We start from the raw sequence: 18,195 nt of genomic DNA, 5'->3' as shown, positions 1-18,195 counted from the left end.
AGCAGACCGAAGCCAGGGTTCTTGGAGGGTCGCTATGTAACCGTTCCCCACATGAGACTGGAAGAACCAAATGGAAGCCGCAGAGAGAAGCGTCAGCAGGAGGGAAACATGCTGACCCGGGTTCGTTCTCTATCCAGCCAGCAGGCTAACTCTATGCTTCATGGGCACCGGACTCTGCACTAAGTGTAGGCCACACCACCACAATTAAGGCTCCATCTGTGTATCAGGAAGGGACACACATGTGCCTCACCACAATGTCTTATATTCCCATGCCTTTTCCCACAAATGGATACCGTTTCTTCACCCCGACCACTTCTGTTCCTCCTTGAGAACATAACATCCTGTTTTCACGCCATTTGTTCTCCATCCCAATCTCACTCTGGATATGAAATGTCTGTGTCTGTTTTCCCTACCCCGAGTCCAGTGACAGAGTGAGGGCCTTCTGCAAAGTCACAGCCATCAGAGCTTGCCCCTGGTGTTCCTCCACAGGAGCTGGTAAGAGAAAGGTCATTTCCCCCAAAAGTGAAGTTCTGTCCAGTTGACAGTTGAAGTGTCGTCCAGATGAATTTCTTGACTCAGAAATACAGGCAGTGGGGTGGGGGCTGGGGGGATAAAAGTGGCAGCTAGGGCGAGGCAGACACGTCAGAGTTGTGTGCCACAGGACTCTAGGGACAGAAGTGGTGGGGCAAAGGAATCAAAGGTGGCTTCTTGGCTTGGAAAAGTGAGGACAGGAATCCCCACAGCTGGGCTGACTTCGTGGGACAGAGAGCTTCATCTGTCGGGTGCCGGAGCCTCTGGGCGGAGGAAGAAGAAACGGATTCACAGGTAGATTTCTGTTTAGGGGATGGTCTCCCTTGGTGCAATCTTTCTGATTTTATTTAGAAACACACACACACATGGATACACACATATACATAAACACACACACACTCACACACACATAACACACACACACGGATACATACATATACATAAACACACACACATACACACATACACATAGATACACAGAGACATAAACATATACACGCACATACACACATACAGGCACATATATACTCTCTCCCACATATATACACAGACACACACATATATATACACACACAGGCACACACACATATACATACATGCATATATACACACAGACACACAGAGAGACACACACATACACACATACACACAGACACACACACAGATGCACACACAGAGATACACACAGAGACACACACATATACATACATGGACACAACACACAGATACACACAGAGACACACACAGAGACACACACAGAGACAACACAGATATACACACATGCAGGCACATATACACACACACATACATATACACGGACACACATAAACATGGACACACATAGATACACACACACATACACACACACACAAACATACACACACAGACACACACAGACACACACAGACACACACACACACACACACACACACACACACATGTGCCGTGCGCAGGAACACAAGATCCTCAACAAATAGCTCCAGCCAATTAGAGTCTAGAAAATTGCTCCATTTTTGTAATAATTAGAGTTCTTTTCAGTGGCTTCGAGATTTACGGTAACAAGAAAAATTCTCTCTGATACTAGCTTTCCATTCGTGGCAGTCTGAAGGTATAGCTCCTTTCAAACAGAACTAATTAGCATAGCGGTGCACAAATCTGACAAGCATCTTGGAGATATGGACAGTGATTGAAGAAAAGAGGGATGGGTGGATGACAGAGAGCAAGGCATAAACCCTGAGAACGGAGTGGTTTCTGCTGACAAATGTTGCTGTTTGCTCACCTTGGCCTCCCAAACTGGTTTGTTGGGAAGGTAATGTTTTCTGGGGGTGAGGTTTCACTGCTTAGGAAAGGAGAGAGGCATTTATCTGTCATTCTCTGGTCCTCTGGAAGTGGAGAGGAAAGTGTGGTATGTCGGTGGGGGGAGAAAGGAGCCTGCAGAGGACAGGAATCACCCACACTGCATCGGCAGGAGACTCAGCCCCTGGCTTGCTTGTCCAGACCTGTGGGTTTATTTCCGTACTGGGAGGAGACACAAAAGGTCAGTGACAGGTTCTTCTCTGAAGTTACTATGTGGAAAAATCACAGCTCTATAAGCCCAAGTGTTGAGGGATAAGAAGCTATTCAGGTATCCTCTGGGAAAGAGCCATGGACGTCAGGGATTTATACTGAGTGACAGTCACAGTCACTTGCTGGGGTCTTCGCTGTTTGGGAAGAGAGGTGATCACTTGTGGAACCTGAGTTTTGCTGTTAGAACAGAGTGCACAAGCTGTCCTGCGAATACAGCCCAGAAGTTAGGCTCTAAAAACTTGAAGTTAATAAAAACTTTCTGGCCTGTTTTTCTATGACATTAGCTCACATTTGTAGAAAGTACTTAGAATAGAACTGGGCACATATGAAACATTACATAAATGTTAATTTCTCACAGTTCTTGTTTTATTGTTATTCTTTTTGTCCTCACCCTGGGAGGCAAGTAAGGCAGGCAGTGGCCAAAATTAGCCATTTTACACATAATGGAAAGTAACTCAGAGAAATTAACTTGCTTAATTCATGCAGGAAAACAAACAGCAGATGCAGAGTCAGCCAGATCTTGTAACACCTGTTCTCATGCATGACTTCATTTGGCACCTGATAGCCCTCATGGTCACATAGGACAGTGTTCATGAGCAAGGCTCCTTGTGTTTTGCTGGGAGGGGTTGGTGAACACGGTCTCAAGGGAATTCGTTGTTGTTGTTTTCAAAACAGGGTTTCTCTGTAAAGCCCTGCTTGTCCTAGAAATTGCTCTGAAGACCAGGCTATCCTTGAACTCACAGAGATTCAGCTGCCTCTGCCTCTCTGCCTCTCCCTCAGCCCCTCTGCCTCTCTCTCTGCTCCTCTGCCTCTCTCTCTCTGCCCCTCTGCCTCTCTCTCTGCCTCTCTGCCTCTCTGCCCCTCTGCCCCTCTGCTTCTCTGCCTCTCTCTCTGCCTCTCTGCCTCTCTGCCCCTCTGCCCCTCTGCTTCTCTGCCTCTCTCTCTGCCTCTCTGCCCCTTTGCCTCTCTCTCTACCTCTCTCTCTGCCTCTCTCTCTGCCTCTTTCTCTGCCTCTCTGCCTCTGCCTCCTGGGATCAAAGGTGTGCACCACCACTGACAGGCTGCCTTGAAGTTTTGATCCTTTGCCCACACTGCCAGAGTACTAGGATTTTAGGTGTGCCCCACCATTCCTGATCTATGCAGTACTGAGGACTGAACCCCAAGGCTCTGTGCATGTGTGTACTAGGCAAGCACTCTACCAGACCCACAAGTGGGTCTGAAACTAGATACAAATGTTTGCTCATTTTATAACCTGGAGCTGGTTTTGATAGAGGCCCTTTGTGATAGATTACAAGAATACATTTGTACCTCATCCCATGGGAAGAATCTGCACATGCACACCAGTGGTGCTTTGTTTGAGTTATATTAAACTAAATGTTATCCAGAAGGCAAGACTCAGTGGCCTTGGTGTAAACGAGTCCTCCTCCTGCAACAACAGCAATAAGGGAAATGGAATCTCAGAGACAAACCCACAAGACCACAGTATGAAATACACGCCCTATCTACCAAAGGTTGTTAACCTCCCGAAGCCATTACTCCATACGCCTTTTCCGTCTCAAAGCACTTGTGTATGTGTCTGTTCGCCCAACCCCTAGGCACTTCTGAGACTTGGCTGTCACTCCCCTCCCTTTTATGCCAACTATGAATTAGTACCAGATTGTGAAGCTGGACTTCACAATGATGAGAGACAGTTACTACCTGTGTTAAAAAGTTAGTACGTCCTGCTTGGAGCTCAATTTGGGTAGCAGCGTTTTTTTGCAAAAAAGAAATGGCCTTTCCAGGTAATTGCTTTGTCTGCATTTCTTTGTATGACACCAAGAGTATTTTTTCCAACTGGAGGGGTTAAATTGAACATGGTTTGGCATATTGTGTTTGTGTCTGGGGGCAATTTTGTCCACTGTCCATTCTTTTATCATAAGAATGCACGTTTTGTGTAACCAAAGGGTTGTTCTTGGAAATCATTCTGCTTTACTGTCTTTGTCCAAACTTTTGTAGCAAATAATCTTTTAATCAAAGATTTGAAAATACTTTTTTGCCAGGATAGACTGAAAAAATAGAATTTCTGGGTCAAAAACTGTATAATTGTTCCCCTCAAGCTATGAGATTTGTTGACGAACCATTCTTTTGTTTACCTCTTAGTGAATACTTGTGCAAATTTCTTGGCACCAAGGGCAGTTTTAAAGGCTTATTTTGTGTCTGTGTGTAGTGTTTGCCTGAAAGTCTCTATCTATGTGAAAATGTCTGTAGAGACAGAAGATCCGAAAGGGCTTTGGATCCCATGGGACTGGAGCTGCAGAAGGTTTTTAATTGCCATGTGGATGCCAGGAACCGAAGACAGGTCCTCTGTAGGTGTTCTTAATTCTGAGCCACCTTTCCACACCCCCTCATCATTTTCCATCTATTCATACTTAGTATTGTATTTCTGAAAAGTTTAAGATTAAGTTGCAGAAACTATTCTCTTACCCTGCACATTTCAGCATATACTTCCTAAAACAAAGACAATTCTATAACAGAATCATAGCATGTTAGTAATCTGTGAAACTTATAAAATTATTTATAATTAATTATTAAGTATTAGTTATTTTTATATTTATCTATCTTCTATTGATCAATTATCTTTTATCTATTGCCTCTTATTTATTCTATCATCTACCATCCATGTTATATCTATTTTCTATCATATATGATATCACAGATATGATATGACAGATATCATATCTATCATCTATCATATTTATTGTATCTATCATCTACATATCAATCACCGATTCTAGCATATTTTCACTAATCCTACCACCACTTCCTTAAGAATAAGTAAGTCTTGAGGTGGGCACTCCTGAGGCTGCAGAGCGGAGGAGAACACCAACACTGCCCACCCCTGCCCACATCCCTGGCCCAAGAGGAAACTGTATAAGGCCTCTGGGCTCCCGTGGGGGAGGGCCCAGGAGCGGCAGGACCCCTGCCTGAGACACCGCCGGAACCTGAAGGAAACAGACTGGATAAACAGTTCTCTGCACCCAAATCCCGTGGGAGGGAGAGCTAAACCTTCAGAGAGGCAGACAAACCTGGGAAACCAGAAGAGACTGCTCTCTGCACACACATCTTGGACGCCAGAGGAAAAAGCCAAAGACCATCTGGAACCCTGGTGCACTGAAGCTCCCAGAAGGGGTGGCACAGGTCTTCCTGGTTTCTGCCGCTGCAGAGAGCCCGTGGGCAGCACCCCACGAGCGAACTTGAGCCTCAGGACCACAGGTAAGACCAACTTTTCTGCTGCAAGAAAGCTGCCTGGTGAACTCAAGGCACAGGCCCACAGGAACAGCTGAAGACCTGTAGAGAGGAAAAACTACACGCCCGACAGCAGAACACTCTGTCCCCATAACTGACTGAAAGAGAGGAAAACAGGTCTACAGCACTCCTGACACACAGGCTTATAGGACAGTCTAGCCACTGTCAGAAATAGCAGAACAAAGTAACACTAGAGATAATCTGATGGCAAGAGGCAAGCGCAGGAACCCAAGCAACAGAAACCAAGACTACTTGGCATCATCGGAGCCCAATTCTCCCACCAAAACAAACATGGAATATCCAAACACACCAGAAAAGCAAGATCTAGTTTCAAAATCATATTTGATCATGATGCTGGAGGACTTCAAGAAAGACGTGAAGAACTCCCTTAGGGAAACACAGGAAAACATTAATAAACAAGGAGAAGCCTACAGAGGAGAATCGCAAAAATCCCTGAAAGAATTCCAGGAAAACACAATCAAACAGTTGAAGGAAATAAAAATGGAAATAGAAGCAATCAAGAAAGAACACATGGAAACAACCCTGGATATAGAAAACCAAAAGAAGAGACAAGGAGCTGTAGATACAAGCTTCACCAACAGAATACAAGAGATGGAAGAGAGAATCTCAGGAGCAGAAGATTCCATAGAAATCATTGACTCAACTGTCAAAGATAATGTAAAGCGGAAAAAGCTACTGGTCCAAAACATACAGGAAATCCAGGACTCAATGAGAAGATCAAACCTAAGGATAATAGGTATAGAAGAGAGTGAAGACTCCCAGCTCAAAGGACCAGTAAATATCTTCAACAAAATCATAGAAGAAAACTTCCCTAACCTAAAAAAAGAGATACCCATAGGCATACAAGAAGCCTACAGAACTCCAAATAGATTGGACCAGAAAAGAAACACCTCCCGTCACATAATAGTCAAAACACCAAATGCACAAAATAAAGAAAGAATATTAAAAGCAGTAAGGGAAAAAGGTCAAGTAACATATAAAGGCAGACCTATCAGAATCACACCAGACTTCTCGCCAGAAACTATGAAGGCCAGAAGATCCTGGACTGATGTCATACAGACCCTAAGAGACCACAAATGCCAGCCCAGGTTACTGTATCCTGCAAGACTCTCAATTAACATAGATGGAGAAACCAAGATATTCCATGACAAAACCAAATTTACACAATATCTTTCTACAAATCCAGCACTACAAAGGATAATAAATGGTAAAGCCCAACATAAGGAGGCAAGCTATACCCTAGAAGAAGCAAGAAACTAATCGTCTTGGCAACAAAACAAAGAGAATGAAAGCACACAAACATAACCTCACATCCAAATATGAATATAACGGGAAGCAATAATCACTATTCCTTAATATCTCTCAACATCAATGGCCTCAACTCCCCAATAAAAAGACATAGATTAACAAACTGGATACGCAACGAGGACCCTGCATTCTGCTGCCTACAGGAAACACACCTCAGAGACAAAGACAGACATTACCTCAGAGTGAAAGGCTGGAAAACAATTTTCCAAGCAAATGGTCAGAAGAAGCAAGCTGGAGTAGCCATTCTAATATCAAATAAAATCAATTTTCAATTAAAAGTCATCAAAAAAGATAAGGAAGGACACTTCATATTCATCAAAGGAAAAATCCACCAAGATGAACTCTCAATCCTAAATATCTATGCCCCAAATACAAGGGCACCTACATATGTAAAAGAAACCTTACTAAAGCTCAAAACACACATTGCACCTCACACAATAATAGTGGGAGATTTCAACACTCCACTCTCATCAATGGACAGATCATGGAAACAGAAATTGAACAGAGATGTAGATAGACTAAGAGAAGTCATGAGCCAAATGGACTTAACGGATATTTATAGAACATTATATCCTAAAGCAAAAGGATATACCTTCTTCTCAGCTCCTCATGGTACTTTCTCCAAAATTGACCATATAATTGGTCAAAAAACGGGCCTCAACAGGTACAGAAAGATAGAAATAATCCCATGCGTGCTATCGGACCACCACGGCCTAAAACTGGTCTTCAATAACAATCAAGGAAGAATGCCCACATATACTTGGAAATTGAACAATGCTCTATTCAATGATAACCTGGTCAAGGAAGAAATAAAGAAAGAAATTAAAAACTTTTTAGAATTTAATGAAAATGAAGGTACAACATACCCAAACTTATGGGACACAATGAAAGCTGTGCTAAGAGGAAAACTCATAGCGCTGAGTGCCTGCAGAAAGAAACAGGAAAGAGCATATGTCAGCAACTTGACATAAAAGCTCTAGAACAAAAAGAAGCAAATACACCCAGGAGGAGTAGAAGGCAGGAAATAATCAAACTCAGAGCTGAAATCAACCAAGTAGAAACAAAAAGGACCATAGAAAGAATCAACAGAACCAAAAGTTGGTTCTTTGAGAAAATCAACAAGATAGATAAACCCTTAGCCAGACTAACGAGAGGACACAGAGAGTGCGTCCAAATTAACAAAATCAGAAATGAAAAGGGAGACATAACTACAGAATCAGAGGAAATTCAAAAAATCATCAGATCTTACTATAAAAACCTATATTCAACAAAACTTGAAAATCTTCAGGAAATGGACAATTTCCTAGACAGATACCAGGTACCGAAGTTAAATCAGGAACAGATAAACCAGTTAAACAACCCCATAACTGCTAAGGAAATAGAAGCAGTCATTAAAGGTCTCCCAACCAAAAAGAGCCCAGGTCCAGACAGGTTTAGTGCAGAATTCTACCAAACCTTCAGAGAAGACCTCATACCAATATTATCCAAACTATTCCACAAAATTGAAACAGATGGAGCCCTACCGAATACCTTCTACGAAGCCACAATTACTCTTATACCTAAACCACACAAAGACACAACAAAGAAAGAGAACTTCAGACCAATTTCCCTTATGAATATCGACGCAAAAATACTCAACAAAATTCTGGCAAACCGAATCCAAGAGCACATCAAAACAATCATCCACCATGACCAAGTAGGCTTCATCCCAGGCATGCAGGGATGGTTTAATATACGGAAAACCATCAACGTGATCCATTATATAAACAAACTGAAAGAACAAAACCACATGATCATTTCATTAGACGCTGAGAAAGCATTTGACAAAATTCAACCCCCCTTCATGATAAAAGTCCTGGAAAGATCAGGAATTCAAGGCCCATACCTGAACATAGTAAAAGCCATATACAGCAAACCAGTTGCTAACATTAAACTAAATGGAGAGAAACTCGAAGCAATCCCACTTAAATCAGGGACTAGACAAGGCTGCCCACTCTCTCCCTACTTATTCAATATAGTTCTTGAAGTTCTAGCCAGAGCAATCAGACAACAAAAGGAGGTCAAGGGGATACAGATCGGAAAAGAAGAAGTCAAAATATCACTGTTTGCAGATGATATGATAGTGTATTTAAGTGATCCCAAAAGTTCCACCAGAGAACTACTAAAGCTGATAAACAACTTCAGCAAAGTGGCTGGGTATAAAATTAACTCAAATAAATCAGTAGCCTTCCTCTACACAAAAGAGAAACAATCCGAGAAAGAAATTAGGGAAACGACACCCTTCATAATAGTATAAAGTACCCAAATAATATAAAGTACCTCGGTGTGACTTTAACCAAGCAAGTAAAAGATCTGTACAATAAGAACTTCAAGACACTGAAGAAGGAAATTGAAGAAGACCTCAGAAGATGGAAAGATCTCCCATGCTCATGGATTGGCAGGATTAATATAGTAAAAATGGCCATTTTACCAAAAGCAATCTACAGATTCAATGCAATCCCCATCAAAATACCAATCCAATTCTTCAAAGAGTTAGAACAATTTGCAAATTCATCTGGAATAACAAAAAACCCAGGATAGCTAAAACTATCCTCAACAATAAAAGGACTTCAGGGGGAATCACTATCCCTGAACTCAAGCAATATTACAGAGCAATAGTGATAAAAACTGCATGGTATTGGTACGGAGACAGACAGATAGACCAATGGAATAGAATTGAAGACCCAGAAATGAACCCACACACATATGGTCACTTGATTTTTGACAAAGGAGCCAAAACCATCCAATGGAAAAAAGATAGCATTTTCAGCAAATGGTGCTGGTTCAACTGGAGGTCAACATGTAGAAGAATGCAGATCGATCCATGCTTATCACCCTGTACAAAGCTTAAGTCCAAGTGGATCAAGGACCTCCACATCAAACCAGACACACTCAAACTAATAGAAGAAAAACTAGGGAAGCATCTGGAACACATGGGCACTGGAAAAAATTTCCTGAACAAAACACTAATGGCTTATGCTCTAAGATCAAGAATCGACAAATGGGATCTCATAAAACTGCAAAGCTTCTGTAAGGCAAAGGACACTGTGGTTAGGACAAAACGGCAACCAACAGATTGGGAAAAGATCTTTACCAATCCTACAACAGATAGAGGCCTTATATCCAAAATATACAAAGAACTCAAGAAGTTAGACCGCAGGGAGACAAATAACCCTATTAAAAAATGGGGTTCAGAGGTAAACACAGAATTCACAGCTGAGGAATGCCGAATGGCTGAGAAACACCTAAAGAAATGTTCAACATCTTTAGTCATAAGGGAAAAGCAAATCAAAACAACCCTGAGATTTCACCTCACACCAGTGAGAATGGCTAAGATCAAAAACTCAGGGGACAACAGATGCTGGCAAGGATGTGGAGGAAGAGGAACACTCCTCCATTGTTGGTGGGATTGCAAACTGGTACAACCATTCTGGAAATCAGTCTGGAGGTTCCTCAGAAAATTGGACATTGAACTGCCTGAGGATCCAGCTATACCTCTCTTGGGCATATACCCAAAAGATGCCCCAACATATAAAAAAGACACGTGCTCCACTATGTTCATCGCAGCCTTATTTATAATAGCCAGAAGCTGGAAAGAACCCAGATGCCCTTCAACAGAGGAATGGATACAGAAAATGTGGTACATCTACACAATGGAATATTACTCAGCTATCAAAAACAACGACTTTATGAAATTCATAGGCAAATGGTTGGAACTGGAAAACATCATCCTGAGTGAGCTAACCCAATCACAGAAAGACATACATAGTATGCACTCATTGATAAGTGGCTATTAGCCCAAATGCTTGAATTACCCTAGATGCCTAGAACAAATGAAACTCAAGACGGATGATCAAAATGTGAATGCTTCACTCCTTCTTTAAAAGGGGAACAAGAATACCCTTGGCAGGGAAGAGAGAGGGAAAGATTAAAACAGAGACTGAAGGAACACCCATTCAGAGTCTGCCCCACATGTGGCCCATACATATATAGCCACCCAATTAGACAAGATGGATGAAGCAAAGAAGTGCAGACCGACAGGAGCCGGATGTAGATCGCTCCTGAGAGACACAGCCAGAATACAGCAAATACAGAGGCGAATGCCAGCAGCAAACCACTGAACTGAGAATAGGACCCCCGTTGAAGGAATCAGAGAAAGAACTGGAAGAGCTTGAAGGGGCTCGAGACCCCATATGTACAACAATGCCAAGCAACCAGAGCTTCCAGGGACTAAGCCACTACCCAAAGACTATACATGGACTGACCCTGGACTCTGACCTCATAGGTAGCAATGCATATCCTAGTAAGAGCACCAGTGGAAGGGGAAGCCCTGAGTCCTGCTAAGACTGAACCCCCAGTGAACTAGACTGGTGGGGGGAGGGCGGCAATGGGGGGAGGGTTGGGAGGGGAACACCCATAAGGAAGGGGAGGGGGGAGGGGGATGTTTGCCTGGATACCGGGAAAGGGAATAACACTCGAAATGTATATAAGAAATACTCAAGTTAATAAAAAAAAATATAGTGGAGCATTCCAAAAAAAAAAAAAAGAATAAGTAAGTCTTGAACCATATGTTGGCCTCAGCTGACTCATGCCTTTGGGTTCCTTGAGTTTTGAATAGCTCTGGTTTTTACTGTTTGTGACACCGACTTTTCTGGAGAGTATGGGTCATTTAGCATAATGTCTTATTGTGAAATGGCTTTGGCTGGCATTTCCCCATGATTAGATTCAGGTTATAGATTTCTGGCAGAAATACAACAGGAGTACTTTGTGTTCTTTTTGGCCAACGACCTTATGAGGTACATTATGCCTCTTGGGTTTCTGTGATGTTAACCTTGGTCAATGTAGACCACTCTTCCCATTGGAAAAGCACATCTTCTCTTTGTAATTAAGGATTATTTTTAGTGGGACCTCTCTGAGACTATGTAAGTACATTCTTTTTTTAAAAAGATATATTTTCTATTAGATATATTTCTTTACTTACATTTCAAATGTTATTCTGCTTCCTGGTTTCCTGTCCGTAAGCCCCATCCCCTCCCTTCCTCCTCCCCCACACAGGTATTCCCCGCATACATCCCCCTTACTGCCCCCTTCATATTCCTCTGTACTGGGGGGGGGGTCCAACCTTGGCAGGACCAAGGGTTTCCTATTCCACTGGTGCCCCAACAAGGCTATTCTCTGCTACATATGCAGTTGGAGCCCTGGATCAGTTCGTGTATAGTCTTTCGGTAGTAGTTTAGTCCCTTGAAGCTCTGGTTGGTTGGCATTGTTGTTCTTATGGGGTTGCAAGCTCCTTCAACTCTTTCAATATTTCCTCTAATTCCCCCCAAGGGGGTCCTATTCTCAGTTCCGTGGTTTGCTGCTAGCATTGACCTCTGTATTAGACGTGCTCTGGATGTTTCTCTCAGGAGAGATCTATATCCGGTCCCTTTCAGCACGCATTTTTTGGCTTCATCAATCTTATGTAGAATTGGTGGCTGTATATATATGGGCCACATGTGAGGCAGGCTCTGAATGGCTGTTCCTTGAGTCACTGCTCTAAACTTTGCTTCCGAATCTCCTCCTGTGGATATTTTCCCTCCTTTAAGAAGGAGTGGGAACATCCACATTTAGGTCATCCTTCTTCTTGAGCTTCCTGTGGTCTATGGATTGCATCTTGGGTAATTCCAGATTTTTGGCTAATATCCACTTATCAATTAGTGCATACCAAGTGTGTTTTTCTGTGATTGAATAACCTCACTCAGGATGATATTTTCTAGCTCATTCCATTTGCCTATGAATTTCATGAAGTCATTGTTTTTGATAGCTGAGTAGTACTCCATTGTGTAGATGTACCACATTCTTGGAATCCATTCCTCTGTTGAAGGGCATCTGGGTTCTTTCCAGCTTCTGGCTATTATAAATAAGGCTGCTATGAACATAGTGGAGCACGTGTCTTTGTTGTATGTTGGGGCATCTTTTGGGTTATGCCCAAGAGAGGTATAGCTGGGTCCTCAGGCCGTTCAATGTCCAATTTTCTGAGGAACCTCCAGACTGATTTCCAGAATGGTTGTACCAGTTTGCAATCCCACCAACAATGGAGGAGTGTTCCTCTTTCTCCGCATCCTCACCAGCATCCGCTGTCACCTGAGTTTTTTATCTTAGCCATTCTGACTGGTGTGAGGTGGAATCTCAGGGTTGTTTTGATTTGCATTTCCCTTATGACTAAAGATGTTGAACATTTCTTTAGGTGCTTCTCAGCCATTCGATATTCCTCAGCTGAGAATGTTTTGTTTAGCATTGTACCCCATTTTTAATAGGGTTATTTGGCTCTCTGGAGTCTAACTTCTTGAGTTCTTTGTATATTTTGGATATTAGCCCTCTATCAGATGTAGGATTGGTAAAGATCTTTTCCCAATCTGTTGGTCACTGTTTTGTCCTAATGACAGTGTGTTTTGCCTTACAGAAGCTTTGCAGTTTTATGAGGTCCAATTTGTCAATTCTTGATCTTACAGCATAAGTCATTGGTGTTTTGTTCAGGAAAATTTCCCCAGTACCCATGTGTTTGAGACTCTTCCCCACTTTTTCTTCTATTAGTTTGAGAGTAACTGGTTTGATTTGGAGGTCCTTGATCCACTTGGACTTAAGCTTTGTACAGGGTGATAAGAATGGATCAATTTGCATTCTTCTAGGTGCTGACCTCTAGTTGAACCAGCACCATTTGTTGAAAATGCTATCTTTCTTCCATTGGATGGTTTTAGCTCCTTTGTCAAAGATCAAGTGACTATAGGTGTGTGGGTTCATTTCTGGGTCTTCAATTCTGTTCCACTGATCTATCTGCCTGTCTCTGTACCAATACCAGACAGTTGTTATGACTATTGCTCTGTAATACTGCTTGAAGTCAGGGATGGTGATTCCCTCAGAAGTTCTTTTATTGTTGAGTATAGTTTTCACTATCCTGGGTGTTTTTTGTTATTCCAAATGAATTTGCAAATTGCTTTTTCTATTTCTATAAAGAATTGAGTAGGGATTTTGATGGGGATTGCATTGAATCTGTAGATTGCTTTTGGCAAAATGACCATCTTTACTATATTAATCTTGCCAATCCATGAGCATGGAAGATCTTTCCATCTTCTGAGATCTTCCTCAATTTCTTTCCTCAGAGACTTGAAGTTCTTGTCATACAGATCTTTTACTTGCTTGGTTAAAGTCACACCAAGGTATTTTATATTATTTGGGATTATTGTGAAGGGTGTCATTTCCCTAATTTCTCAGCCTGTTTATTCTTTGAATAGAGGAAGGCTACTGATTTGTTTGAGTTAATTTTATACCCCGACACTTTGCTGAAGTTGTTTATCAGGTTAAGTAGTTCTCTGGTGGAACTTTTGGGGTCACTTAAGTACACTATCATATCATCTGCAAATAATGATATTTTGATTTCTTCCCTTCCAACTTGTATCCCTTTGACCTCCTTTCACTGTCTGATTGCTCTGGCTAGGACTTCGAGTGCTATATTGAATAAGTAGGGAGAGAGTGGGCAGCCTTGTCTGGTCCCTGATTTTAGTGGGATTGTTTCAAGTTTCTCTCCATTTAGTTTGATGTTAGCTACTGGTTTGCTGTATATTGCTCTTACTATGTTTAGATATGGGCCTTGAATTCCTGATCTTTCCAGGACTTTTATCATGAAGGGGGGTTGAATTTTGTCAAATGTTTTCTCAGCATCTAATGAAATGATTGTGTGGTTCTTATCTTTGAGTTTGCTTATATAGTATGTTACATTAATGGATTTTTGTATATTAAACCATCCCTGCATCCCTGGGATGAAGCCTACTTGATCATGATGGATGATTGTTTTGATATGTTCTTGGATTCAGTTTGCAAGGATTTTATTGAGTATTTTTGTGTCAATATTCATAAGGGAAATTGGTCTGAAGTTCTCTTTCTTTGTTGGGTCTTTGTGTGGTTTCAGTATAAGAGTAATTGTGGCTTCATAGAAGGAATTTGGTAGTGCTCCATGTGTTCTATTTTGTGGAATAGTTTAGACAGTATTGGTATGAGGTTTTCTATGTGCTCTGAAAGCAAATGCCTATGGGGCTATGTCACTGGATTGAGTTGCTGAAGACCTTGGTTGAGATGGTGCAGTTGTCAGTCAATGGCAAGTGGTTGAGCCATGTTCCTGGCTCAGAGAGTCAAGTATTCAGGCCTTCTAAGAGGCTTCCCAGGGTTATGAGATTGGCTGTGGCTGACCTTGTTAAATCCTGACTGGGGGTCTGGAACTTCTGGTTGAAAGTTAGCCGACTGCCATCACAGTTCTGGTATGTTCCTGTGAAAGATGTACATCCTTTAACTGAGTCAGTGGCCTCTGATCTCCAGTTTTGGCTGTGACACTGTTAGTTACATGATCTGTGGCAATGGAGGAATGATTCTCCTCTAACAAATCTACAAAATGGGGCTACAAATCAATCTGGTAGGGCTGTTGTAAATGCTTTCTGAACTCATCCTTCATACCTTGGGCAACATCACCACTCAACCCCCACCACATAGGGTATCAGGTTAGGGGTGGGAGAAGAAAGAGAGAGAGAGAGAGAGAGAGAGAGAGAGAGAGAGAGAGAGAGAGAGAGAGAGACAGAGAGAGAGAGACAGAGAGAGAGAGACAGAGAGAGAGAGACAGAGAGACAGAAAGAGAAAAATAGAAGGGGAGGGAGAGGGGGAAGGAGGAGGAGGAGAAGGAGAAGGAGAAGGAGAAGGAGAAGAATTTGGAAGTCTGTATTTTCTATTCCATCTCCACTCCTATGGCCTTAGTATAGCCCACCATCTTCACACACTTTTCAAGAAATCATGACTGCTCTCCTTCCTCCAGTTCACTTCTCATGGCACCCAAGGTGACCCTTTGAAAGTGCAAATGAAATCATCTTTCTCCTTTTAAGCAGGGCATCTCTAGAGAGTAAAGCTCCAACTCTTAGTCTGCCTTGTTCTCTAGGTCCTGACTCCTGAATGCTTGGTATCTGTGAGGGTCACCTCCTTTCCCTCCATCTGCTGGGCTCCCCATACACAGCCACATGCAATTCTTCAATCCTATTCTTTCTCCCTGGAATTTTGTCTGCACAGCCTAGACTACCTCCTGCTTTCTGCACAAGACTAACCCCATAATATTTCTTCGGAGGATGCCACTTCCTCCAGGAAGTTCACCAATCCCCTTACATTCCCACATTTTGCTTTTTGTTCTTCTTAATCTCTTTGAATTCTATTTGGAGTATCTTATATTTGATCTACTTACTGCTTCCTGTCCTCTGATAGACTATAAACCCTAGGAAGATAAGCCCTGCCCTTATCATGAACATTTTGCGCCACAGGAAGGGCTGTGTTCAGACTGAGATCAGTCCATCTTGCCTGTGAGGGAGAATAGAGAACAGTGGGCTGTCAGTGTCATGTGACCTGGCCTCAGAGACTCTTGCAACCTCCAACCTTAGAGAGTGAAGAAGGGAAACCAGAGGGGAAATTACAGGCACACTAACCACCAGTACTTCCTGTATTCCATCCTCAGGAGTCCATTGCTACATCCAGTGAAGGCAGTCAGCCTTAGTCCACCAGTTACTGTCCCACAGCAGACAGAATTGGGTTTTTACCAAACAGAGATAAGGTAGCACGGGGTTAGCAGGAATGGCGTCAGGGGTGGGGGGGATGCAGAGTTCAATTTGTATTTAAATGAAGCAGAGTTTTGGTGAGCTTTCAGCAGCCTGTGTACAGTGAGATCAGCATCAGCTCTGGACAGCAAGTAGATGCAGACAGCAGTTTCCTTGGAAACCACAGATTGAGGGAGATGAGAAATGTTGTGTCTAGAAGTTCTTTGTCTGGAACTCTTACCAAGCCATATATCAAGACTGCCTTTTTGAAATCAACATGACTTAGCGCTCCAGGGTGTGAGAGATTTCAGTCTTTCTGGTCTAATTCAGACCATCTTTCTTGATAGTCTCTCAGTAAGTGAGGAAGCAGCAGTCATAATAAAGACTCGTGTGGTATTGTGACTTGCCAATAGTAGCCTTCTCTAGGAGTCACTCTGTAGGCCTCTGTGTCTGTCATCTGTCTTATCCACTTGGCCACCTGGCATGATGAATGGCCAGAAAAAAATTTTTACTTTCTCATTTAAGACTAAGTTTTAATTTCTTGGGGCTTATGAGCATTCTCCCTCTCTTTGATTTCTATAACAAGCTCCCTCAAAATGGATGCCTTAAAATGTAGAAATGTAGGGTCTCATAGTTCTACAAGCCAGGGTCCAAAATCCTGCTGTAGACCTAGGTCTGCCTCTCTCTTAGAGTTTGCTTACTGCCTTCTGCCCATGGCTCTTGGTGTTACTTGGCTTGTAGACACATAACTCAAGTTGGCCATCATCATCATCACCACCACCACCACCACTATCACCACCACCACTATCATTATCATCATCTTTTTTTTTTTTTTGAGATTGTACCTCATAGAATTCAGGCTGGCCTGGCACTCACTATGCAATTAGGACTGGCTTGACTTCCAGACCTTTCTGGTTCTACCTCCTGATCAGTGGGATTTCAGACATTTGTTATCATACTGGTTCATGGTGTGGTGGGGATTGATTGCAGAACTCCATGCATGCTAGGCAAGCACCCTGCCACTGAGCTCCGTCTCCAGTTCCTTGGTCTCCATCTTGACATGTTCTTTCTGTGCTTGTCTCTTTACATGAAGGTCTTCCGGTAAGGGCATGGTTCTATTGGATTAATGACACACACTCTTCTAGCATGAACTTATCAGTTTAGCCAATTATACCTCTAACAATTGTGTTGCCAAGTAAGAGTAAGACACTTAGGACAGGTTAGGGCCTCAACCTGCCTTTTATGAGAGACATGGTTCAACTCCTAACAATAAGGAACAGAATAAATCTGTTCCTAAGCTCCAGCTTTCTGAGGAGCAGGGCCTCTGTATCCAGATTGGGAGGATCTCAGACTTCTGAACATTGGGAAACATTGGGATCTATGTTTCCATTTCAACACTGTCCTCATGTGACTTTGCACAGAGTCTCCACTATGTGGGAGTATGGCTGGAAGTAAGTCTCTAGTGGGTCATGATCAACTGGAGAAGATAGTGGGGCAGGTTTCAAGGTACTGCCAATCTCAACTAGATCAGGAGCCAATCTTAGTGTGACCCAGGTACCAAGTAAGGCGGTCCAAACCCTCAGCTTTCTTTAGTCAGGCTATGTCCATCACATGATGTCACATGACCACTTTCCTTCTTTATTAGCATTTGGTTGAAAAAAAGGTTGACATGAGTCCATAGTGGGCAAGTTCTAGGCATTATCCCATGTTCCCCAGACACCATGGGGAGCAAGACACCTTCTGATCTAGAGAACTTAGCAGTTTATCAAGTACTAGGTGAAGTACCATCCACCAATGTTCCCATTGCAATTTCAAGGCAAATCCTTGAGGATTAAGCAAACTCCCA

General features: G+C 42.5%; 1 long non-coding RNA gene across 3 annotated transcripts in view; it reads left to right on the top strand.

Moving 5' to 3' along the window:
- The first annotated feature begins 422 nt into the window (after window positions 1–422).
- Window positions 423–18,195, top strand: part of LOC148004806 (uncharacterized) — a 72,848-nt gene continuing 55,075 nt past the window's right edge. The window contains exons 1-2 of one of the 3 annotated variants that reach the window (XR_015625576.1): window positions 423–495; window positions 744–825. This is a non-coding gene — a long non-coding RNA (uncharacterized LOC148004806). Of the gene's footprint in view, window positions 496–532; window positions 826–18,195 lie in introns of those variants that run through there. The other 2 variants (XR_015625575.1, XR_015625574.1) reach the window with 2 other exon arrangements.

This window comes from Rattus norvegicus, chromosome 7, assembly GCF_021556685.1.
Source record: "Rattus norvegicus strain SHRSP/BbbUtx chromosome 7, alternate assembly SHRSP_T2T, whole genome shotgun sequence".
Taxonomy (NCBI): domain Eukaryota; kingdom Metazoa; phylum Chordata; class Mammalia; order Rodentia; family Muridae; genus Rattus; species Rattus norvegicus.
Note: the sequence above shows the minus strand (reverse complement) of the source record. Positions and strands in the feature narration are given on the sequence as shown.